A 26,709-nucleotide genomic window follows, 5' to 3' on the forward strand; every position below is an offset into this window, starting at 1 on the left:
GCTTAGTTCAGTCAAGAGAGTCAGGTTTGGATCTCACCTCAAAATTTTACCGGCTTCACCTTGGTAAGCCTCTTTCCTCATCACGATCATAAAATGGCAATATTTAACTTACAGGGCCAGTATGGAAAAATACTTGCTGAACCGTAAGCAGTCCTACACAACTTGGAGGCCACACCAAAAGGTTGTATTGGGGAGGGGGTGCAGGGGAGTGAGGATACGGAAAAATGTGGAGAAAAACATCCTTTGTACGTAGAAGAAGTCCTTTGGTCTTCAGCAAGTGGCAGCTAAAGGCTGCAAGTTGTGCAAGCCTGCCTTATTTTACCAATGTAAAGTTAAAAAAGACCATGCATTTATTTTCCTTAATAATCAGTGTTGTCAGGTAGAATTAAAACACTTCTGCTTTTTGTAGAGATGTAAACTCTTCCCTGCAGGCATTTCTTTAATATGTACCTTTGGAGGACCTGGGATATTCCCCAGATGTTTTCGACTTCAGAAAATTTGCAGTGTCTTTCTTGGGGAGTTTTTCCTTCTACTATTAGAAAAGATGAAAGAAAATATCTATGAAATATTCAGATTTTTTAAATATGAGTTTTAGTGCATGTTGCCATAAAGACATAAGTTATAAAACACCAAGGCTGATAGACTTTCAGGACCCTGCAGTTGTAAGATGAAATATATTGAAGTGAAAATTATATTAACATTAGTGGGAAATATTCAGGTTGTATATAAAACTGAGGTTCAAGTGGAGTCATCAGTCAGCTCACATTTATTAAGTGCCTGCCCTGTGCTAGTCACTGAGGATACCAAAAAAACCCCCAAACCTCCAAATGGGATCCCAGAGAGTTGGACATGACTGAAATGACTCAACAACAACCCAAAGCCAGGCAGAGGATTTTCTGTTTGGTCTTGGAGGTAATAGGGGGCCACTGGAGTTTGTGTGTGTGTGTGTGTGTGTGTGTGTGTGTGTGTGAGAGAGAGAGAGAGAGAGAGAGAGAGAGAGAGGTGTTGGGGTTTGTGTTTTAGAAAGACTACTTTGACAGAGATTTAGAGCATGGATTGAAGTGGACAAAGAGATGAAACAGGGAGACCAAACCAACAGGGTATTACAGCAGTCCAGGTGTGAGATTATGAGGGTATGATGTGAAAAGAGAGAGAGGGACATATGTGAGAGATGTTATAATGGTCCAAATGACAGGACTTGACAACTGTGAGGAACCCAGGATGAAGCCTAGGTTTTGAGCCTAGAAGACTGTTATGATTTCATGTTTTTATGTATTGTGTCAATCATAGAGTAGTATAAGTAGTAAATTTGTGTGTGAATATTTTCCAAATGTAGTGATAAAAATTGGGCTACAAGATTTCTTAATATGCTGTCCATTTATACAGTGTTTTTATGAAGTAGTTAGATTTTTTCCCCCATCAAGTGAGAGGTGTCGTCAAAGTTCTGCACTGTATTGTTTCAAGAACCTGTGGTCAAATTCTGTGGTTTTGGCATCTTTGGAGTATGTTCCTAGTAGTGATATCACAGAGTCAGAAAGTATTATGCTTTATAGACTTTTCTAGTACTATGAGAAATTATTTTCTGGAATTTTCTGCCAGTAGTGCGTTAGTGTGCTGGCATTTCTAGGGCCCTTTCATCATTTACTGTTTTCGCCATTTGTAATCTTACGGGTGCAAGGTTAAATGTAAAGGTTTTTTAAAAAATTTTAATTATTATTATTATTTTGCGTCGGAACACTTTTTCATGTGGTTATTGATAATTTGCATTTCTCATTTAGAAAGTTCCCTGTTCATATTATTTGACCGCTTACACTTTAGGGAATAACTTTAAAAAAAAAAAGGTGGTTCCGTATATATATTATAGACATTAGAACTTTCTTAGAGATACTTACTACAAATATAGTCACACTCAAAAGCCTCTTTTATTCTAGTTGCATTGATTTTTTTTCAAACCAATACCAGAGTTTTAATGATTGCTACTTTCTAATATAATTTGAGATATGATAAAGCCAGTATGATAAAACCATCATTCCTACCTTAAAAAAATGAATAATATTATTTCCCTTGAGCTTTTGTTTCTCAAGATGAATTTTTTTAATATGTTATTTAGTTCTATAAAGGAAGCCCTCAGTTGTTTGGTGGGTATGGCACTAGATCTATGCATTTATTTAGATAGTATCATCATCATTATTATTGATGTGACCCAGCTATGAGTAATAATTAATCTTATGTCCCTTATTAGAATATGAGTTCCTTGAGAGCAGACTGTCTTTTTTATTTGTGTCCCCAGTGCTAAGCACAATGCTTTGCATGAAAGAATAACTTAGTAAGTGCTTTATTCAGTCATTCAATGTGTGTCCAGTTATTTGTTTCTGCAAGAATGTTTTTCAGTCATATGCACATAATTCTTGAGTTGCCTTTGTACAATCAGGGGTATTTTGTGAATTTTGTAGTTATCTTGGATGGTGGTGGTGGGGCAGGGGGGATCTACTTTCTGTCTTGTGTTAGGACTATATAGAAAGTGTCATTTTGTGGGTTTATTTTGTAACTTGTTACTTCTGAAGTTACGGCTTTTTTTATCTCAAATATTTTTAAGGAAAACATACTGTTGGCAAATAAAGATCATTTTACCTCTTATTTCTTTAATTTGTTTTTCTTCTATTTATGTAACTAGCCTTTCTATATCTATTTAAAATAATGTTAACAGTGGACATTCCTGCTTTACCCCAGATCTTATTGGAAAGGCTTCTGTATAGAAGCTATAAGTATAATATGTAGGCATATATAATATACTATAAGCATACTTATAAATAATGCTACGTATATATATATATATGTATATATATATAAGTAATACTAGGTCATTATAATAGATAGGTGTATCTATTATATCAAAGGGAGTCCTGATTATTCCTAATATAAGTTGTTAACATAAGTCAATATTATATTTTGTTGAAGGATTTTTTTTTGCATCTAATTTTTGTTTTTATATGTGTAAGAGCTATTTATTATTATTATTAATATGAAATATTTTTAGTTTTCCTAATGTTGAACCATCTATGTATTCCTGGTATAAATACAACCTGGTTATAGTAAATATTAATATATTAGTAATATTAATATTGATAAACAAATACATTAAATCTAATTGCCAATATTTTATTCAGCATTTTTGTATTAATATCCATCAGTGATACTAGTCTATGGTTTTTATTCTCTGCTTTATCTCTTCTTTATTTTGAGTATCAGAAACACATTTTTCTTATAGCGTATAGTAAAGTATCTTTTACTTATAAGTCCATGAATTCAGTTTAGGAGTTAATTTTCAATTTCTGTTTCTGAGATTGAGTTGTATATATTTTAATCTTTAATTCTGGTACATCATTTCACATTAAGTTTTTAGGGGTTTTGCATATAATTCATACTATTTTCTAACAATTTTTGTTTTTTATTTTTTGTGTTGTCACTTTAATTTTTTATTTTGGAAAATAAGTTTAGATCAAATTAATGTATCTTAGCAATTTACATATAACTTTTGTTTTTAATTAGCCTTATAATCATTTTTATCATATTCAATTTAAATTATTTCATGTTTTTTGTTTTTATATTTGTTGTTGTTCATTTGTTTAATCATGTCTGATTCTTCATGACCCCATTGACCATAGCACACTAGGCCCTTCTATCTGCTAGTACCTCCTGAAGTCTTTCCCAACTCATATTCATTGCTTCCATGACACTAAATATCCTCTGCCATCCGCTTTTCCTTTTGCCTTCAATCTTTCCCAACATTAGGGTCTTTTCCCATTAGTCCTGTCTTCCCATCATATGGCCAAAGTACTTAAGCTTGAGTATTTGCCTTTCCAGTCAGTAATCTGAATTGATGTAAGTATTGACTGATTTGGCCTTCTTGCTGTCCAAGGGACTCTCAAGAGTATTTTCTAGCACCACAATTCAAAAGCATTGATTCCGCGGCTCTTGGCCTTCCTTATAATTCCAGCTCTTCCAGACACCACAGCTTTGACTATATGGACCTTTGTCAGCATGGTGATGTCTCTGCTTGTTGTCCTGATTTACCTTGGCATTCCATCTAAGGAGCAAATATCTTTTAATTTCGTGGCTGTAGTCACTGTTTGTAATGGTCTTCCTCTTTTTGCCAGGCAGTAATACGACCAGTTGTCATGATCTTGGTTTTTGTTTTTTGTTTTTTGTTCACACTTTCTTCTTTCACCCTCATTAAGAGGCTTTTAAATTATTTACTTTCTGCCAATGCAGTGGTCGCATCTGCACATATGAGACTTTTGTTATTTTTCCTGGCCACATTAGTTTTGTCTTTTTATTTGTCTAAGTCTAGTGTTTCACATGATGTACTCTGTTAAATAAATAAGGTGACAATCAGTTGTTCCATATTTGGTTCTAACTGCTCCTTCTTGACCGCATACAGGTTCCTCAGGAGACAAGATGGTCTGGTACTTCCATGTCTTTGAGGACTTCTACATTTTGTTGTGATCAGTGCAGCTAAAGGCTTTACTGTAGTAAATGAAGCAGAAGTAGATGTTTTTCTGAACTTCTTGGTCTCTAGACATGGTCTCTAGTTCCTTTACCTCTTTGAAAAACCAACCTTCTCCTCTTGAAATTCTTAGTTCACATTTTGCTGAAACCTAGCCTGCACAGTCTTAAGCATAAGATTTTAGCACATGAAATGTGTGTAATTGTTTGATAATTTGAATATTGTTTGACATTGCCCTTCTTTACCATTGGGATGCATACTGATCTTTTCCAATCCATTGCCCTCTGTTAAGTTTTCCAAATTTGCTGGCATATTGAATGAAGCATTTTAACAGCATCATCATTTAGGATTTTAAATAGCTCAACTGAAATTCTGTCACCTCCACTAGCCTTACTGTTAGCAATACTTCCAATGCTCCATGTCTCTTCATGATGTATGCTCTAGATCAGTAACCACACTAAAGTTATTAATGCATTGTTTTGTAATCCAGTGTATTCATGATATCTTCCCTCAAGTAATATAACTTGCCAAGCATCCATGCCCTCTAATCTTATGTGAGTCTTGTTCACAGCCTCCTAATGTGAACTGTCCTTCCATCACGAAGGAAGAAATCAAACATTTATTAAGTGCATGCTGTGTGCCAGGCACTGTGCTAGTAGCAGGTTATGCTGGGTTGGGTTGTTCTGTTTTTCATTGTCTTATAATTGACAGGATACCAATGACACACATAATATTTCCATCAGTTTTTTGTGTCTCACTCTCCCTGTTTGACCAGGCCTTTTTTTTTCTTTCCTTGGGTGTTATATTTCTCTTATGACATTAGTATTCATTCATTTTATCAGCCCTTCATTCAGGGTTTAGAATCAAATGTTAAGTACTTTTACTTGTGAATACAATTCATTAATCCATTTGGTGTAACAAAGCTTAGTTGCATGTGATATGCTTCTATTCTATTTAGCGAAGAAAAATACAAACCTAATTCTTGGACTTTAAAAATATATATATGTTTAAGCAGAATTTATTTTCTTGTTTATCACTTTATTTTCTATAGTGAATCTGATTATTATATATTAGGAAAAACAGTCAATATATCTTCAAAAATTAGTAGGAAAAATGAAATTTTGGACAATTTGGAATAGCACAGAATTATCAGAACATATTCATAAAATTACCTTGCCAATGAAATTAAATGTAGACGTTCTAGTAATGTCTTTAAATCACCATCCTTAAGAGCTGATATTTTAACCTTAGTTTTGGATGACTGTTACTTTTCCATCTTGTTTTAATATACTTAAATATAAACACATGTGGGAAATGGTCTTTTGGCTTTTATCAAACTGACATTTAAGTGCGTTTTTTCAACCTCACTAACATTTGTGGTAAAAGATTTCAAAGCTATGAATCTTGCAATTTGCCTATGCATTTTCTTCTTTCCTATATTAACATTTGGTGTTCATAAGTATAACCTGTTTGGAATTACTGATTCTTTTTTCATATGCTGTTTGCTTGAATGAGGTGGTTAAAGAAGAACTTCATGTGGAATCCTCATTTCAGTTGTAAATACTTTCAAGAAGAGCCATTATTTCCCCAGCTTCAATGGAAAGATTCAAATCACATATATTGAACAGTACTATCTGCTATCTTTCTGGAATACTTAGAATTATTTGCACTATTAATTCTGTATTATGACAATTTTTAAGCACAACACTGAACCTTTTGGTCCTTTTCTTTAAGCTTTGGATGCTCAGAGCTTTCATTTTTTCTAAAATCCGTGAAAGAAGGAGTGATTTTTAGTTGCTATTGAAGTGAAAAATGAATATATCTCTAGCAAAGGCTAGGAATGCAAGGACATCTTTAAAATAAGGTTTAGCTCTTATAATTCTCATGTTCCTCAGACTTTATTTTTCAGCATCTTCTTCACTTCCTCATCCTCCCTATTTCCCCCCATCAAGGAAGCATCAGTTATGTCAGGCTATGAGCTAATTTCATATAGTGAGAAAAAGTTCTAAGATAGTAATGTGAAATCACAGAATCATTTGTTTTATTTCTCTCTTAAGCAGAAATTGTATCCTCAGAAATAATATACTAGAATACTAATTCTATATTACTCAACTAAATCTCTTCTATTGTAATTTCATCTCTCATTCTGCCCCCCACCCCTAAAATACTTGTATCATAGAAGTAAATTGGCTTCCAATTAAAAACTTAATTTGTTAATAACAAACTAATTTTTGTAGCTCTTTAAGGTTTATAAAACCTTCCAACATATCAGTGATGTAGATAGTAAACATTTTACTTGTTTCCAATTTGTAGATGTTGAAACTCATACTCTTAACACGTTAAATTACTTACCCAGGATCACATAACTAATGTGTGAAGAATGATTTGAACCTATCTATATTACTTGTTTGAATTGCTTCTTCCAAACTTCAACTTTTTCTTAAAATAGTGTTTCATTGTTTTGTGTGTGATGTTTAGAGGTCTTCCTTATCAAGTAAGTTCTCTCTTTTTCACTTTGCCCTCACATATTTGTGTCTTAATCATTTTGGGCAATAAGTGTCTTTTCACTTATAAAATGAATGCAGTTATTCTTGACTTGCTTGTTTCAGAAGACATTTGTGACTGTCATGCATTAATGAGGGAGAGAGAATATGTGAATTACTATTTCTTCAGTGCTTACTGTGTGCTAGGAATTAAGAGGGTTGTGGAAAGGCTTCCTGTGGAAGGTGCAATTTAAACTGGGACTGTAAGGAAGTGAGGAGACAAAAGATAAAAAGGAACATTTTGTGCAGGAGGTATAACCAATGAAAAATTCCAGGGGTTAGGAGATGTGCATTTATTGTTTGAGGCAAGAAAGCCAGCACATGGCAGGAGCAGATATTAACTGGCTCTCTTATTCCAAGATGCAATCAATGGTTGAGGTTTCCTACTTCCAACTTGGAAAGAGAAGGAGAAATTTTTCACTTTTTAAGCAGCATGATCTGACAGAGGAAAGGAATTTTCTTTTCTTTTCTTTTTTTTTTGGTTAGGCAATAGGGTTAAGTGACTTGCCCAGGATCACACAGCTAGTAAGTATTGTCTCTAAGGCCGGATTTGAACTTTGGTCCTCCCTAATCCAGGGCCAGTGCTGTATCCACTGCGCCACTGAGCTGCCCGGGAAAGGAATTTTCTAAGGAATCACTAGCTTTGGAAGTTTTACCAAGATTAACCCCAAGTATGATGATTTGGTGACCAGACCCTATAGACAGAGAAGATGATTTCCTAGGCATCATAATTCTTAGAGAACGAAGAGAATCACACTTTTATGTAGCCCACCCCTGGAACAGCAGATCTAGACCATGTCACCCTCTGATATTAGACTGAGTTATTTGGACAGTACAATTCTGATGGGAATGTGATTGCCTGCCTACCAGTTTTGAAGTGGGGGGCCTACAGTGGGGGTTGTCCAAACCCCAGGAGGAACTACAAATTTTGGATGGGCTTTGTAGGATCATGTGGAAGAACTAAGGATTCACTGAAATATCAGAGTAGAGCCCTAATAGCATTTACAAGTTTAGTTCCTTTTGGAAGGAAATGGTTTTGGGTTTTTTTTTGGATTTTTTAACTGTTTATGGCTTTCTGGTAATCCTTTGCATCTTCTACATTCTCTTTGTGTTGAAATAATGCCTGTCCTGCAGCTGATATTCATTTGTTACATTGAGCTATTTTATAGACACTAAGTACTTTATTACCCACAGTAGTTTATATTTGGTGGTTTTTTGGGAATAAACTCCCAAATGTAGTCACTGAATCCACATGAAAAAAATATCCTTTTTCAGTCAACTCCCAAGAGTCCCAAATTTTTGTGAGAGAACCCTGAGCCTCAGGTTACATTAACTATATTTATATTTACGTAACTGTTTACATATTGTCTCATCTCAGTAAAATGTAAGTTTCTTGAGGGTAGGAACTGTTTGTTATTATTTTTATTTTGTATCCCTGACACCTCATGCATTGTCTGATTAGATGTTTAATAAAATGTTTATTGAATCAATGTAAAGCTCTTCTAAGTACTCATTTTTGGCCTCAATTCTTTGTCTATCTTCAGTGTCAGCTCTGTTTGCTGCTTCTCTAGTACACCTCTCGTTTATGTTTCTTGTATAGCCAAGTATTTTTCTATGTATTTGCCAAGGATTTCAGTGGGGAAGCTTTATAATTCTCCAAGTTTGATGTTATTAGTTAGGTTGTCATCTGTGAATGGACCATCTCTATCAGTAGTAAGCCCTTTTTCCTTTGAACTCTACAGGATATCTTCCTTGACAAGGCCAAACACCTCAGGTGATCATGGTGTAGACCTCTTGTATTACTTTGTTTAATGTCAGTGCTCAGATTATTGAACAAAATTATCTGAAGTTGTGTATGTTGTAAATATCTCATATAACTTTACTGTATGTATTATGAGAGTATTGGTTTGAAGAGAGTCTCCAAGGTTCTGTTTTGTTAGTTCCAATAAAACTCTTCTAAAGAAATCAACAAAAAATACACTGTGGTATTTTATATTTTTTACCTCTCTTTGTCAGTTTGGGAACATTGAAATGTATCTGGTGTTGAAAATTGCCTATAGACAGATGTCCTTCTTCTTGCACTTTCATCAGAGATTGCTATTGATGCATGAAGGGAGAAGTCTCAAAAATTTTAAAGAGATGAGAAAAGTCACATGGTTTTGGTATCTTCTCTTTTGTTGTTTTCTCTAGCCTTGTCCTCTCCTTGCTTCTTCTTTTAAGAAAAATGCTCTTTCTTCCTATTTGCTGTCTTGAAATCAATCCTTGTTTGACTTTCAAATTGTGTTGTTCTCTCCTGCTCCTTCCTGTCATGGATTTCTTGATGTTTCTGATTCGGTTTGGTCATTCTTGCTAGCTTAATCTTCTTTGGTGCCAGGAACTGCCACTTGTTTAATTCAGTGAATACTGAGGTTATGAGTTCAAATGTGGGCATTTCAGTATCATTGTTAGTAAGAAGAGATCACTCTATAGGAAAATATGTACATCAGATCCGTTTTGAATTGTTTTGAGTTTATCTTCATGTCTTCTTGTTTTTCCCTCCCACTGCGAATGTTTGTGGAATAATCCAATTTAGCTTGATCTCTTTGGCAGGCTTTCAGTCTCTTTGAGTGCATTTCATTATTTTGTGATCAGCCAAGTTTTGAAAAAATATTTTTCTTTATTCCCAGCTGAGTAGCCATTGGCAGAAACAAACATTAAAGCATGCAAACAGTAATAAGATATCTATACCTGAAATTGCTCACTTGTTTCGTTTGTTGTGATACTGTACTAGTAGAGTTTATGTACTGCTTGGATTAAAAAGCCTGGATTCGTGTTTATGTTACCTTGAAGAGTCAGAATGGGTTCTTTGTAGACATTTGATTTTATTAATATATTATCTTACATTATGTATCTAGAGAGAGGGACAAGCAGATGCAGAAAAAGTAAAATTGCTTTATGTAGGGGAATTCAGCAATGAAATGATAGAAATATGAAAAAGATGAACAAGAAAGATAGGCTCAAATACTCTGAAACTTAGTAAAATAAGTTATAGAACTTGTTTTACTTCATTAACCTTTGCATGCTCTTTTGTTTAGTATATAGTATCTGAGCCCTTGGACCGTGTGGATTCCAATGTTCTCCTACTATGCCACTGTATATGGCCCTAGCCTCAATGCTTCCCCCTTCTCTGCTCAAAAGAGGTATAAGCTATAGACATATTGAGTAAATGAAATGAATGAAAGCACTTGCTTTTTTATCAGGCACTGCTCTAAGTACTAGTTATTCAAATACAAGCAAGCAGGACCTGAAAAGATAATTACACTATTCTCCTGTTATAATCTCTATAGATTGCGAAGTATCTTGGTGTGTTGGATGAGTGACCTTGGAGTCACAAATACTGGGTTTCAAGTACCATGTCTGCTACACATTGGTTGCGACACATTGGTTGCGAACTGCAAAAGTCCCTTAAACTCTCAGTGTCTCAGGCGTTGTTCTCAGACTCAGAGAGGATGCTGAAAAGCATTGTTAGAGGCTGTTTCTTTGTTAAGAGTCCTCTAAACCAATGGAATCATGTCTAATTCCTTCTCCAATACATGTAGCATCCTGTAGACCTCAGGAAAGCATCTTATTAGAAACGCCCCCCAAAAATCTGCCTCCAAGAGTCCAAAATAAAAATTCTCTTTGATTCTATTAATATTGACCATGTTCATAATGTGATATAGTTGCTCAAGATGAGCAATTTGATAAACTTATTAACAAATTGAATCAACTTAATTTGCAAAGGCAGAAGAAAATGGCAATCTGGTTAGTTACTTGAATTGTCTTTTAGATATGTAAGAAAATGAAAGCAGCTCTTGCTTTCTGAATTGTTTAATAAATTTCTCCATTTATATACATTTTCCTTTCATTAATTTTATGCCAACTGAATAATGCCAGTAATTTATGTACAGGTCACAAAGTTTGGTTTTGAAAGTATGGAAGCAAACCGACTTTTGTCACAGGATATAGTGTCTTATATCTATTTTCTCTGTTTTGAACCCTGCAAATCACTTGAGTTAGGTTTACTGATTTCTAGCACATAGGCTAAGAGTTACTTCTTTAGTGAGTGCTGTACTGTACAGTCTTGGATAGTGCATGAGCCTGTGCTTATTTTTGTAGTCCGTTATTAGTATCCTTCTCTCCCTGAAAATGCAGTTGTATTTTTTTTTTATCCTTCATCAGCAATTCTTATTTACTTTCAAGTACTGTAACTGGCAGATAACGTTCCGCTTTCCAAACTGGGCATACATGGATCCTGTGGGATGTTTAGTGTCAGTTTTGTATTTTTGTATTTCCATTACTAGCTTCTTTAAACTCATTAAAGGAGCATTGACCTTTCTTTTGTCACTCTGACTTTATAATCTGAAGAGTGATTGGAAGCATTATGAATTGTACAGTGTGTTTGAATGGCAAATAATAAATCTACCAGCATTCCTCTTCAGTTTGGCATATTGCCCTGTTCGTCAGTGTTCATCTTGATAACTTTAATTAGTCCAATATGATGGTTAGTATAATTAAGTTTCTTTTAAAAACGTATCTCATGTTAAGAGTTACTCTTTGGCATTAATTTCAATTAACAGTTTAGCCCTTGACGACAAGTATTCAGAGCTCTTTTAAGGGAAGTTTATTTGTTACTTGGCCTTTGCCTCACAACTCAAAATGTATTTGTTAATAGGGCTGTGCTAGACAGAATTATTGTAATTATATTTGAGGTAGTGCTATGTTATTTTTATCTTGAAAAGAAATTTACCACATGTAATGCTTAGGAAGTTCTGAGGAAAACTTTGAAGTCTAATATTTTATTATTTTAGAAATATATTCTCATACTTAGTGATATGGAATAATAAAGAGTAATTAATACTTATTAGACAGCCCAGATTTGTTTTAACCCCAGGTAAGTATTACTTTTAGTGAGCTGTGTGGAAGCACTGATTATCTCCACTGTCACACTATGTAGAAAGAGCTGGTATTTCCCCATTTGGAGGGGGAAGGTATGTGGGCTTAGGAGGAAAATTTGACCTGATAGGCATCACTGAGATGGGTCCAACTACTGGATCAATGGCCCTTGATGGGTAGCTTTGTATAGTAGCAGGTATATTCATGCAAAGAAATACAGAAACCAAGATGGTGAGCATAATGGAGAGTATTTGGTTATAGGTTGATAGAGGAAGAAACAGAAGTGATGCTGTGATTGTAGTATTCTAGACCACTTGTACTGAAAGGCAGTCGAAGTTTTTGGGAAAAGATCACAAGTCTTATTCAGAGGCGTGAATGATAAATATGAGATTAGAGTGAATGCACACGGAACTCCCCAATTAACGGAGATTTTAAAAAGAAATTACAGAAGATGGAGGCAAAGCCAGTTCACAGAGAATGAATATAAGAAAATGGAATGGTCCTTTCAAAAGTGATCAGAATGATAGTCTCAAGAAGGGTTTTTTTTAAAGCCACATTGGGACAAAAAGTTCAGAAGAAGGACAGGTCATTTGCTTGGGATGGATGGAATAAGGATAATTGACAACAAAGAGGAAGCAGATCTGCTTGATTCCAGTTTTGATTCTGTTTCTCTGAAAGTGAGAATGACCTTTATGCCAAAAATGACTGATATCAAAGATAAGGAAGGAGATAATAAGAGATTACAGAGCTACACTTGATATATTCAAATCACCTTACCAGATAAAATATCTCCTAATATTTAAAGACTTGGAAGATATAACTACTAGAAATAATACCTGAAAAAGAATGGAAAATGGGAGAGGGCTCATGTTTTCAAAAAGAAAAGAGAATTGACTCTGCAGACTTTAGGCTTGCCTTTAGTTCTTGGGGGTGTTTTAGGCAATTAAAGATGTACAGTGGATAGAATATTGGATCTGAAGCCAGAAAGTTGTTGTTCAGTTGTTTCAGTGTCTGACTCTTTATTACCTCATTTGGGATTTTCTTTGCAAAGATATTGGAGTGGTTTGCCATTTTCTTCTCCGGCTTATTGTACAGATGAGGAAACTGAGGCAAACAGTGTCATACAGCTTAGCTAGTAAGTGCCAGAGGCGGGATTTGAACTCAGGTCTTCCTGACTCCAGGCTAGGCACTCTATCCACTGTGCTACTTAGCTGTCCTGGAATCAGAAAGATTTGAGTTCAAATACTGCTTTAGATACTTACTAGTTGTGTGACTCTCAGAGTCTACTACCTGCCTCAGTTTCTCATTTGTAAAATGGAGATAACAACATCTATTTCCTAAGGCTGTTGTGAGGATCACTTGAGAGATTATTTGCAAAGCACTGTGTAAACCTTAAGGCATTATGTAAATACTAGCTGTCATTGTTGTTATTATTTTAAGACAAATCATTATAGAGATGTCTGGCGTATATTTATATAGGAAAGTGATGATTATAAAGAGCCAGCACTGCCTCATCAAGAACCAGTCATGCCATACTAAATTAGCCTCTTTGGACAGTATTACTACTTTAGTAATTGATAAGGGGAATATTGTGGATATAGTTTCCATGGATTTTGGCAAGGCTTTTGATAAAACTTATTATTCTTGTGGAAAAGATGTACAGATAGGGAATAGATGATTACAGATTCAGCTGGATTGTTCAGAAGGCCATACTCAAAAAGTGGTTATGATGGTTCAGTGTCTACATGGTATCCGGTGGATTGACTTGGATTCTGTGCTTATCCATATGCTGTCTACCATTTTTATCTGTGACTTGGTTAAAGAGCAAATGGTGTGCTTATCCACTTTGTAGATGATACCAAGCTGGAAGAATAGCAAACACACTGGAAAACTTAGGATCCAGAAAACTTGAACAGCTGTAGCATTAGACTGAATATGTTAAGACAAAATTAAATAATGATGTGGTAAATCAGCAATGATGGTTGAGGATCAAAAAATCAACTTCATAAGTACATGATAAGAAGAGATATGGTTAGACAGCAGTTCTGAAAAAAAATCTGGACGTTTTTAATAAATTGCAAGCTCAATCCGGCATAGCAGCCAAAAACCCAAGGCGGTCTTCTTTAAGAGGGAGCATAGCTTCCAGAAGTAGAGGAGAGATCTCATGGAACTTTGCGTTCTTCAGACCTCATCTGTGTTATTGTGTTTAGTATCTTTAATTTAAACTTGAGTAACTTTAATTGAAGAAGGACATTGAAAAATTCAGGGTTAAGATTCCAAAGACCAAGGTTCTTAAATGCCAACCCGTCTGACAAACATTTATTTGTGTGACTGTTGGCAAATCATTTATTACTGGTCCCTAGTTTTAACATATTAAAAATGAAGGCCTTGAACTAAGGGTTTTACAAGGTTCTTTCCTAGTCAAAATTTCTACTATAACTTTATGAATATTTTGTTATTGTCATTAAACATCCATGTAATTTATTAAGGCCTTTATCTTATGCTTTCTTTTTCTTTGTTGCATTTCATTCACCTCTCAGAAAAGAATTTATTTTTTCTTTAAATATAATTATATAATAAATCTAGACTAATTTAAGTGAGCTCAGAACATTTCTGCTAATTGATAACCTGCCTATTATTTTCAGTTTTCTTATTGCTCATATTTATATCCACTGCACACTTAAGAGCAACATACCACCTTAGCATCCTGTATTCTGAGAACAGTGTATGGATAGATTTAAAAATGTAAAAGAATAATTTTTGAGAGTTTCCTTTAAATTATTATCTGCTTTTTTTTTTTTGCTTCTCATTAGAAGCAGCTGTCAAGAAATTTATTTTACTAATATTTTCCCTCCTTTCTAAGCTAAGCTACTTGCCATCAATTGAGGTAAATTGTCTGACATCAACAAGGTAGATAATTAGTAGTGTGGATATCTGGGAAAAGCAGGTGGAGTAATTTTGTTCTTTTTTTCTTAATTGCCTTCCCGGGGATAGTGTACTATGGCAAGTATTCGTGCATTAGGTAAAATGCATTACAGAAATAAACATTCTCACTTCTGTTCTTTCCTTTTCCAAGATAGTTAAAATCAGAATATGAATTTATTTAACTGAATGGATTATGTGGTGGAGGTGCTAGTGGTTACAAAGAAGTTGTAGAAATTGATGGATTAAAGTGACACCTCATTAGGGGTGACAGCCTGCCTTTTACATATTTGAAATACTTAGGAACAAGTATGTGTATATGTCTCTCTATTATGGCTATTAAAAAACTCATTCATTCTCCCCACTACCTCTACTCTCACATACTTTTCAGCCATTTCAGTCTGGTTATGTCTCTCTATTATGGCTATTAAAAAACTCATTCATTCTCCCCACTACCTCTACTCTCACATACTTTTCAGCCATTTCAGTCTGGTTTGCATCCTCATTACTCGACTGAGTTTGCTGTCCCTATCATCCCTCATTGCCATATCCTGAGGCCTTTTCTGAGATCTCATCCTTCTTGTGTACTCTGCAGGACTGGACATTGGTGACCAACCCCACCCCTCTTTTCTTGGATTCTTTCCTCTGGGAGTTTTTATGGCATTACTTTTCCTTGGATTTTTGACTACTTCTCTATCTGCTTTGTGTTACTATCAGTATCCATATCCCATCTTCTAACTTCCTCCTATCCCTTTGTGACTCTCTCCTTTCCCCTCCTCTCTTTTTTCCTTCCCTGCTTTATCCTCTCCTCTTCTCTCCCCTTTTCTCTTCTTTCCTCTATCAGTTGTCATGGGTTTAGTAATTATCTTTATCTGGATAGCTCCCAAATGTTTGTATCAAGCCCTAATCTCCCTCCTGAGATCTCTCTAATACAGTATTGCCAACTTCTTCCAGTTGGACATTTAGATTAGAATGTCCCATAGACACCTTAAATTCAGCATGTCCAAAACAGGACTCATCTACTGCTCCTTAGCCTACCTCTTTTATTAACTTTCCTTTTATTGTTGCCATCATCCTTCACAATAACTTAGGTTAGCAAACTCAGAATCCCTTTTGACTCCTCACTAATCTTTAGTCCATATATTCAGTCAGTTGTCAAATTCTGTTGATTTTCACTTTATAATACTTCTCATTCAGTTCTCTTTATTCACAAGGTAGCTATAAATTTCTAGCTGTGCTCTCCATGCACTAGGGATAAGAGTGTGATTTAAAAGTAGTTTTTTACTGATATAATCTTTTCTGTGGACATGACATTTGTCATGTGGCTAGTCGGTCAGTCAGTCACCAAGAATTTATTAAGTGCTTACTATGTTCTGGGCCTACTGAGAATGCAAATAGAAGCAAAAAGAAAGACGAGGTGTGCCCTCGAAGAGCTTACATTCTAATGGGAGAAGACAACAAGTAAAAAGAAGCTGAAAAAGGGGTGTGTGAGACTCACCTGCCTGGTGAGAAAGGAAGAGATGGCTAGTCTGGGAACCCTTCATTAGTGGAGCGTTTTCGTGTTCCATTAGCAAGGTTCCAGGGACCATTTTGACTGACTCAGATGATTACCTGAAATTTCATCACCATGATGATTAAGTTTTGGTGCCCGTCACTTTCTCAACTCCCTTCCTTGCCTTTCCCCTCTGATTAGAGGGCTGGGGGGTAGAGTATTAAACTTTTCTCCAAGCCCTGCTTTATAGAAAATTCTGAACTTTCACAACTTTTCAGGCATCTCCATTTTTCATCAGCTGCTCTTCTTCCTTTGACTCCATGGAACATCAAGCCTTCTGTACTGGATGCTCCCTCTGGTCCCCCCCCCCCCGCATCATTTTGTGCATTGTCTTCTTCTATTGAAATGTAAAGGGTGGCTAGGTGACATAGCGGATACAGTGCCAGGCCAAAATCAGGAAGACTCATCTTGTTGTTATTATTCAGTCGTTCAGTCAGTGTCCAGCTCTTTCTGAGAAGAGACGTCTTGCTGACTTCAGGCCCAGCACTCTGTCCGGTGTGCCACCTAGCTGCCCTAAAGACTCATCTTCCTGAGTTCACATCCAGCCTCAGACTCTTAATAGCTGTGTGACCCTTGCCAAGTCACTTAATCCTGTTTGCCTCAGTTTCCTCTTCTGTACAATGAGCTGGAGAGGGAAATGGCAAACCATTCCAGTCTCTTTGCTAAGAAAACCCCAAATGAGGTCGCAAAGAATAAAGCATGACTGAAACAACTCAACAGCAGCAACAAAAATTAGATTGTAAGCTCTTCATTTACAGACTTTTTTTTTTGGGTACCCCACAGCCCTTAGTGCAGTGCCTGGCACTTAATAAATGTATTTCATTGAGGTTCTGGGAGGAGCCATCACACCTTCAGAGTGTGAATTTCAGGGCTAAAGCATCTTCTGAGATGAGGAGGTTTTTGGTAAGTGATAGAGAAGCCCAGATTACAACCTGATCAGAAATGACAAAGTTTGTATGAAAAGACTTGGTGAGTCTGTCTCTGCCTTAAAGTAGTTTAAGTGGAGACTGGAATTCTCTTGCTCAGGCCTGAATCATTGAGTGATAGATTTAGAACTGGAAGGGACCTTAGAGGCCATCTAGTCTGACTCTTTCATTCAGTAGATGAAGGAAACTGAGGTCCTGGGGGCACATAAAGTAACTTATCCTAGGTCACACAGTAAGTGATTGACCATTGAACTAAGACCTGAACCTAGGTCTTCTGCCTGCAAGTCCACTCTATGTCTTATGCCATGCTAGAAAAGGAATTACTGTTCACTTATGACTTGGATTATGTGAACCCTGAAGTTATTTTCAACTTTGAGATTCTATGAATGTTCTTGTTCTCTATTTAGTCACTTATTTTTATAAAAATTTGCAGAGCTAAATCACCAGTTTTAAATCAGGGGTCTTGTTTTTCTGCAATTGGCTGTCTCGGTACTGTAGTACAACTGCAGCATTTTATGTAAAATTTTCAAAAAACTATTTAGTAAAATTCATTTATTGCCATAATCTTATTACACCTAGTACTCTGGGACATAGTCTATATAGCTGTAGCAGAGGGAATAAAATTGATCTAGATTTTAATTATATTCTTTGCATTTGTATTATATAAAAATATAATGCAAATATAAATATAAAAAGCATTAAATATAAATTAATAAAATTTAATTAAATATAAAAAAGCATTAAAAATGCTTTGTTTCTAGAGTTCATACATGATAATTACTAAGAATTTTACAAAATTATATTTGCAACTGAACTTGGTAGCTTTCCTCATTGTATTCCTAAATACCCAGAACTGAAACTAGAATCCAGGCCTCCTGACTCCTCATCCAGTGTGTTTTCCACCATCCTTGATTTTCCCATGTCATGAAACATGACTGTCTTGTAGTATCAGAGCAGTTGTTTGTTGTACCTGTGCGTGCTTAACCATTGTCAGATCAAGAATAGAATGCAGGTGTTTCACTCTGTGTTTTGTCTCCCTAAAAGTGCTGTTGCCTGGAGGCCTATCCTCTTTAATATTCTTGGTATAATTATCAATTTTTGGCCACCTTGAATCTGTGATTTAAAAAAAAAATGATGTTTGTCAAGTTAGAGCAGTGTTTCCCAGCCTGTAAAGCAGGTGATTTATTGAAAGATGTTCCCAAATCCACTTATTCACCAATGTCATTTTAATTTTAATTTAACTTCACAGTATATTTCCTTGTAGTATTAACAAAATATAACTTCTGTATATTAAATTATATCTCATGATATATGTGTCATTGTTTTTGCATGTGTGTAGCTTATGATTAATAAATATAAACTCATTTAAAACTATTAAGGGATTCTTTGTAACATTTTGTCATTATGTATGTTCTCAATCATTATAAATTAATAGTATCATTACAGTTGTAATGTTAAGGTTTCCTTATAGCCAAAAAGGTTGAGAATTAGTGTCTTAGATTAAAAAAAACTTTATTATGAAAAACTGTTCTAAATCGTTATTGATTAGAGAAATTCGAATTAAAGCAACTTTGGGAAAGCTAAAACTATAGAAAGGGAAAATGAGAAATGTTGAAGGGGATATGGAAAATTCGGAAACTACTACACTGTTGGTGGAACTATGAACTGATGCAACCAGTTTGGAGAGCAATCTGAAATTATGTCCAAAGAGTTATAAAACTCTGTATACCCTTTGACCCATTAATACTGGTGTTAGGTCTGTTTCCCTAGGTGATCAAAGATAAAGTAAAAGAACCTATATGTTCTAAACTATTTATAGCAGCTTTATTTATAGTAGCAAAAAAGTGAAAATTGAGGGGATGCCCATCACTTGGAGAACAGCTAAACAAGTTGTGGTATATGATTGTAATGTAATACTACGGTGCTGTAAGAAATGATGAGCAGGCTGATTTTTAGAAAAAAATGTGGAAAGACTTGCATGAAATAATGAAGAGTGAAATGAACAAAGCCAAGGGAACTTGTATACAGTAATAGCAGTATTATTCAGTTGGGGATAGGGAGTGGGAATAGGTGAGATAGACTATAAATAAATGTAAAGATAAATATTTTTTAAATTAGTTAAATTTAATTTTTTAATTTTTTTCTTACTTTCATATTAACAAAAATTTTAACATTCGTTTTTATTTTTTAAATTATTTTTCTGCATTCATGCAAAATTTATTTCCATATTAAACACAGAACAAAATAGAAGTTAAAAAAAGTATACCTCAATCTGCCTTTAAACTCTGTCAGTTCTTTATCTGTAGATGGGTAGCATTTTCCATAATAAATCTTTCAGAATTGTCTAGGATCGTAGTATTACTGAGAATAGCTACATCATTCCTGCAGATTTTGATACAGTATTGCTGTTACCTTGTATGATATTCTCTTGGTTCTGCTCACTTCGCTTTGTATCAGTTCATCCAAATCTTTCTAGGTTTTTCTGAGAGCATCCTGCTTGTAATTTCTTATGACACAATAGTATTCCATCACAATCATATACTACAGCTTGGTTAGCCATTCCCCAATTGATGCCATCCTCTCAGTTTCCAGTTTTGTTTTGCCACTACTAAAACAGCTGATATAAATATTTTTGTACATATAGGTCTTTTCCCTTTTTAAAATTTTTTTGGGATATGGACCTGATATTGTTATTGCTGGGTCAGAGGGCACACACAGTTTTATAGCCATTAGGGCATAGTTCCAAATTATTCTCTGGAATGTTTGTATCAGTTCACAACTCTACCAATGGTGCCTTAGTGTCTTGATTTCCCCATATCCCCTCCAACATTTGTTATCTTCCTTTTCTGTCACATTAGCCAATCTGATAGTTGTGGAGTGGTACCTCCAAGTTGTTTTAATTTGCGTTTCTATAATCAGTAGTGATTTAGAGCATTTTTTTCATATGAGTATAGATAGTTTTATTTTTTCTGAAAACTTTTGACCTTTTATCTTTTTACCATTATCAATTGGGGATGTTTCTTATTTTTATAAATCTAACTCAGTTCTCTACATATTTAAGAAATGAGGCCTTCATCAGAGATACTTCCTATAAATTTTTTTTCACAGTTCTGACTACTGTGTATTTCCCTTCATCCTGTTTTTCACCCTGTTTATTCAAGTCTCTCTCTTTCCTTTCACTCTGTCCATCTTCAAAGGTTTTTTGCTTCTGACTATTACCTCCCCCGTCTACCCTCCCTTCAGCACTCCTTCGCCTTCTTCCCTCCTCTTTCTACTTACCTATAGGGTAAGATAGAGTTCTGTACCCAAGTAAATGTATATGTTATTCCCTCTTTGAGCCAATTCTGATGAGAATAAGGTTCAAGTACTCCCGTGTGCCCTGACCCCCTATCTTCCCCTCTACTATAAAAGCTCTGTTTATGCCTCATTTATGTGAGATACCTCACTTTTATCTTTCCTCTTCTCCCAGTGCATTCCTCTTTTTTACCCCTTAAATTTATTTTTTTTTTTGGTATCATCTTATCATATTCAACTCACACCTGTGCTGTCTATGTATATTCCTTTTAACTGCCCTAATAATGAGAAAATTCTTATGAGTTGCAAGAATCATCTTTCCATGTAGGAATATAAATAGTTTAACTTTATTGAAGGTCTTATGTTCTCATACATTTGATTTAGTTCTCTATATATTTGAGAAATGAGGCTTTTATCAGAGACACTTGTGGTAAAGATTGTTTCACAGCATTCTGCTTTCCTTCTAATCTTGGTTGCATTGGTTTTGTTTGTACAAAAGCATTTCAGTTTAAATGTAGTCTACATTTTGTAGTGCTCTCTGTCGCTTGTTTGGTCATAAATTCTTCCCTCCCCATAGATCTGATGGGGAGATTTGATTGCTTCGTTTTTTATGGTACCTTTTAGCAAGATATAGTTTTCTTCCTTATCTCTTTTAATTAGGCTAATTTTCCTTTTACTTTGTCTAAGATCAAGATTGCTACCCCTGCTTCTTCAGCTGAAGCATAATAGATTCTGCTCCAGCCCCTTACCTTTACTCTGTGTGTGTGTGTGTGTGTGTGTGTGTGTGTGTGTCTGTCTGTCTGTCTGTCTGTCTGTCTGTCTGCTTCAAGTGTGTTTCTTGTAAGCAACATATTGTAGGATTCTGGTTTTTTTTATCTACTCTGATATCTACTTCTGTTTTATGGGAGAGTTTAACCAATTCACATTCGCATGCGTGGTTATTACCTGTATATGTCCCTCTATTTTGTTCTTCCTCCTTTTTGTCCTCTCTCTCCTTTCACTCTTTATGACCTCACCAATGTTTTATTTCTATGTACCACCTCCCCTCATCTTCCCTGCCTTCTGTTAGTCCCCCTCCACCTCCCCTCCTGCCTCTCTTTTGGGTAATATAGATTACAATATCCAACTGATTGTATATATTATTCCCTATTTGAGCCAATATCTATGAGAGTAAGGTTCAAGCAGTGCCCATTATCCACTCCTACCTTCCCCTACTGTAATCGGTCCTCATTTGAGATAATGTACCCCATTCTATTTCTCCCCCCCTTCTTCACCCATCGTACTCCTCTTTCTCATCCCTTAATTTTTTAATATCATTTCCTCAACTTCACCTTATACCCATACTGTCTATCTGTGTGTATTCCATGTGTACTGTTAGTGATAAAATTTTTAAGAGTTAGACTTATCATCTTCACATGTAGGGATGTAAACAGTTTAGCTCTAGCAAATCCCTTATGTTTTCTTTTCCATTTTTACCTGTTTATGCTTCCTTGCACTTAATCTTGGAGGTCAGATTTTTGGTTTAGTTCTGGCCTTTTTATGAAGTCTTGAAATCTTTCTATTTTATTGAATTTGTTTTCTTTAATATATTATGTTTAATTTTGCTGAGTACGTGATTCTTGGTTGTAGTCCTAGCTCCGTTCCGTGACCTGATCTTTTAATACTGCGGCAGCCAAGTCCTGTGTGATCCTGACTGTGACTCCGTGATATTTGAATTGTTTCTTTCTGACCACTTGCAGTATTTCTTCCTTGACCTGATAGTTATGAAATTTGGCTATAATGTTCCTTGGGGTTTTTATTTTGGGATCTGTTTCCTGAGGTGATCAGTGGATTCTTTTTTTTTTTTTATGACAGATCATATTTACTGGGGATGGGGGACAGAAATTATTGAACCGGAGAAAGGGCAGGGAGGGAACACGGTCACCCAGAGTCAGTAACCCGGTACTAGGCAGCAGGGTCATGAGGAGACAGCTAGCATCCTGGAACCCCTGACACAGAGGCAGGCTGCAGGGCACAGCCTAACTGAATTTGCATTTCTCCCCCACCTCATCCCCACCTGGCCCTATTCAGCTCAGCTCCCTGCCCCTACCCTTCTTTCCTCCCCCAAGCCAGCAGCTTCCCCTGTGGGGCATCAGGAACATCTGTGCAAACTGCCCCAGGGGCAGAGGAGCCTTCCAAGGAAATGTAAGGGAGGAGGAGCCAGGGCCAAGGGTGGGCAAGCAGCCTTTCTGGGCTATTGAGCGCTGGGTGGTTTGTAGGGCTCCAACAGGAGGCTGGAGAAGGTGTTGACCTCGTCAGCCCCTCGAACTTCATGGGGCAGCAGTGGCAGCTTCACAATGTGGAAGTCTTCCTAGAGGTCCTCCATCTGGTCGAGGTATTTAGACTGTGCCTTGTGCTGGGCCTCACACATTTTGCAGGGCTTCTCGGGCTCGGGGAACACCAGCTGGTTGACAGTTATATTATGGATGTCTGTCTTGCACTTGGCCAGCTCCTGGATGAGCCTTTCAGACTCATACAGGGACAGGAATTCAGAATGCAAACACAAATGAAGGTTGTGTGTTCCAGATCCTTGAACTGCTCGCTGACTGACCAGATGACAGACAGAGTTTCCTCAAGCTTGGAGGCCAGCTGGTCAGCATTCATGTCACCCCGGCCCAGTATGTTGCACATCTGTGAGATGAAGGCGCTGATTTGGTTCTTGATCTGCGTGCGGTGACCCAGACCCCCTTTAACAATGGTGGGGAAGTTGAACAACCGAAGCGTGTGACCAGTGGGGGGCTGTGTCAAAGATGACAGCTGAGAAGGTCATCCCTTTCACTAGCCTCATGACCTCTGCATAGCTCATGGCCTCCTCCATGTAGGGGAAGGCACTCATGGCCTCCTGCATCATTTTCTTTCCCATGCTCAACATGTTGGCTTCCTCAAAGAACTCACCAGGAAGCTCCGCCACAGCCAGGCTGGGGTCAGTCTCCATAGCAAGGAGGTTGTCATAGCCCTTCACTTTGGTGGGGACTTTGGAGAACTTCTGGTCAGAGGCATCAGAGATGTTGTGGGCTGGGTCCATGGAGAGGACGAGGACACTTTCTTTCCCCTTGGACAGCTGTACTGCTAGGCTGCAGCTGCAGGTGGTCTTGCCCACTCCACCTTTGCCCCCGACGAAGCTCCACTTGAGGCTGGGCTGCTTGATGATGTTGCTGAGTGTAGGCTCCAGGGGCTCCACGTAGGTCACATTCTCGAACTCCTCTCCAGTGTATTCTTTCAATGCCTATTTTGCCCTCTGGTTCCAGGACTTTAGGGCAATTTTCCTTGATAGATTTTTTTAAAAAAAGTTTATGGTATTAATTTATTTTGATTTATCAACAATCATTTCCATATGCTTTTGAGTTTAAAATTTTTCTCCCCCTTCCTCCCCACTACCCTCCCCAAGATGGTACACAGTCTGATGTAGGCTATATATTTACATTTGTATTAAACATTTTCACATTAGTGATGTTGTAAGTAGTAAAAATTAAAACCAATAAGAGGAACCATTAGAAAGAGGAAACAAAACTCAACAGAAAAGAAAAAAAAAGGTAGCGATTCAACTTCCATAGTTCTTTCTTTTGATGTGGATAGCATTTTCCATCACGAGGCCTCTGGAGATATCTTAGATCCTTGTATTGCTGAGATGGGTTAAATTTATCAATATTAGTCATCGCACAACGTGGCTGTTATTGTGCACAAAGTCCTCTTGGTTCTGCTCACTTCACTAAGCATCAGACCCATATAGGTCTATCCAGGTTTTTCTGAAGTCAGTCTGTTCATCATTTCTTATGGCACAGTAGTATTCCATTACATTCATATACCACAACTTGCTCAGCCATTCCCCAATTGATGGGCATCCTCTGAAGATTTCTTGAAAGATGATATCCAGGTCCTCCTTTTGATTATGGCTTTCAGGTGGTCCAATGATTCCAATATTATTTCTCCTTGATGTTTTTCCCAGGTCAGTTGTTTTTCCCATGAGTTAGTTTACATTTTCTTCCATTTTTTTCTTCCATTCTTTTGCATTTGTTTGATTGATCCTTTATGTCTCATAGAGTCATTAGCTTCCACTTGCCCAAAGCCAACTTTTAAAGCTTTTGTATTTTCCTTCCTGTTTGGCCACTTATACTCTTTAAGGAGTTGTATTGTTCAGTGGATTTTTATATCTCCTTTTCCATTTGGCCAGTTCTACTTTTTAAGCAGTTTTCTGGGTTGTTGAGTCTTTTTTTCATAATTCTCTTGCATCACTTTCATTTCTTTTCCCAGTTTTTCTTCTACCTCTTTTGTTATGATTTTTAAGCTCCTTTTTGAGCTCTTCCATGAATTCTTTCTGGGCTTGAGACCACTTCCCATTTTTGGGGGGGGTTTTGCCCGTAGGTGTTTTGACATTGTTGTTCTCTCTCGAGTTTGTGTCTTGGTCTTCCCTGTCACCATAATAACTTTCTGTGGTTAGATTCCTTTTTTTAAATTTTTTTGTTTTGCTCATCTCTTTTTTTTTCCTTTTCCCTTTCTTTTAAATTTGATCTTTGCTCCCAGGATGGAAGGGCTTCTCTTGCCAGTGGCTGCAGGCGCTGGCCATTTATCTGGTGCTGTGCTGATGTTGCCTTGAGGTGCACAGGGGAACCTTCTGTCTGGTGCTGTGTTGAGAGGGTGGGATGGAGGATAGTTGCTTCTGCTAGAAGTTGCAAGGGTCTGGCAGCTTATCTGGTGCTGAGCTGGAGTCCTAGTTGGGGTGTCTGGCATGTGCTGAGGCCAGGTGAAGTCTTTTGATGTTTTCCCGGGGCTATACTGGAGCATGTCTTAGTTCTCAGAGCTGACATCTGCTGATTACCCTCACTATGCTGAGGCACATGGGGGTGCCCTCGTGTTGGCATTTGCCTGCTCCCCCGCACTGGGTTCAGAATCTCCCACTGGTTTGCTGAAGTGGGGCTTGTTGCTGGCTTGATGGGATAACTTCCTTTCCTTTTACCTGAGTGAATTGGACCTTTTTTGCAGATTTTCCAAGTCTGAGGCAAACATGGTTCAGTGACTTGCCTAGGGTCATGGTTAATAAGTGTCTGAGTTTGAATTTGAACTCAAGAAGATGAGTCTTACTGGCTCCAGGAATGGTGCTCTATCAATTGTGCTGCCTAGCTGCCCCAAGACTTTCTTCTTAACAATGGGTACCTTTGGATATATACTTAATAAATAAATCTGAGTCAGTGGTTTTAGACTTTATAGTCACTTTAATTGAATAATTCTAAATTACTTTCCAAATTACTGGTTCTTATTCACAGTTCCACCAACAGTGCACTAATGCACGTATTTTCCTACACTCATCTAATTTTGACAATTCCTGTCTTTTGTCATCTTTGCCAATTTGTTTGCTTTTATTTGTAAAAAGATTGTAATTTTTAATTTAGTATATGTTGACTCATTTGATGTTGGGAAGCATCTTCATCAAATGCATCAGATCTAAAGTTTTTCACCGGAAAAGCCATTCAGGACAATTGAAATGTACTAAAAGTGCCTTTTGCCCAGGTTATGTAATGAAGTTAATTGAGTTAGTTCATCACTGCCTTTGATTGGCATTGCATATAGGCTAGACCCTGAATTTAATGGAAAAACAAAGGAGGATTCCATTCGGCAAATTGTATAGTAGTACTGATATAATGTTGCTTCCTGAGAGACCAATCCACTTTTTTCAACACTATATAATCTCACTGACGCTACTTGGCTGTGAGTCATGACAGTGTCCTTTGAAGAATCAAAATTGTGGCCAACAAGGGGCAGTGGTGAAATGCCTGGTGGGCATAAAGTAAGGTGGGGCATGTTACTAATGCTGTGTTGTACACAAGATGAAATATAAAACATGCCTTTGGCAAAATGACTTGAACGTCAGATATATAGTAAGAGTGAGGAATAACAGATGAATAGCTTCAGTATTGTTCTATTACCCACATAAAGATATAGAGAAAAACTTCTGATGCATTTGGTAAAGCCTTTGGAGGAATTATGGGGCGAAGTAGATGAAAATCACCGTGGAGG

General features: G+C 36.7%; 1 protein-coding gene and 1 pseudogene across 2 annotated transcripts in view; one reads left to right on the forward strand and one right to left on the reverse strand.

The window, feature by feature from the left end:
• Positions 1–26,709, forward strand: part of ADK (adenosine kinase) — a 616,356-nt gene that overhangs the window by 197,351 nt on the left and 392,296 nt on the right. The gene's annotated exons all lie outside the window — the stretch shown is intronic.
• Positions 22,887–25,479, reverse strand: LOC110221471 (ATPase GET3 pseudogene; annotated as a pseudogene).

The sequence above is a fragment of the Phascolarctos cinereus genome, unplaced genomic scaffold, assembly GCF_003287225.1.
Source record: "Phascolarctos cinereus isolate Bilbo 61053 unplaced genomic scaffold, phaCin_HiC Scaffold_3;HRSCAF=262, whole genome shotgun sequence".
Taxonomy (NCBI): Eukaryota; Metazoa; Chordata; class Mammalia; order Diprotodontia; family Phascolarctidae; genus Phascolarctos; species Phascolarctos cinereus.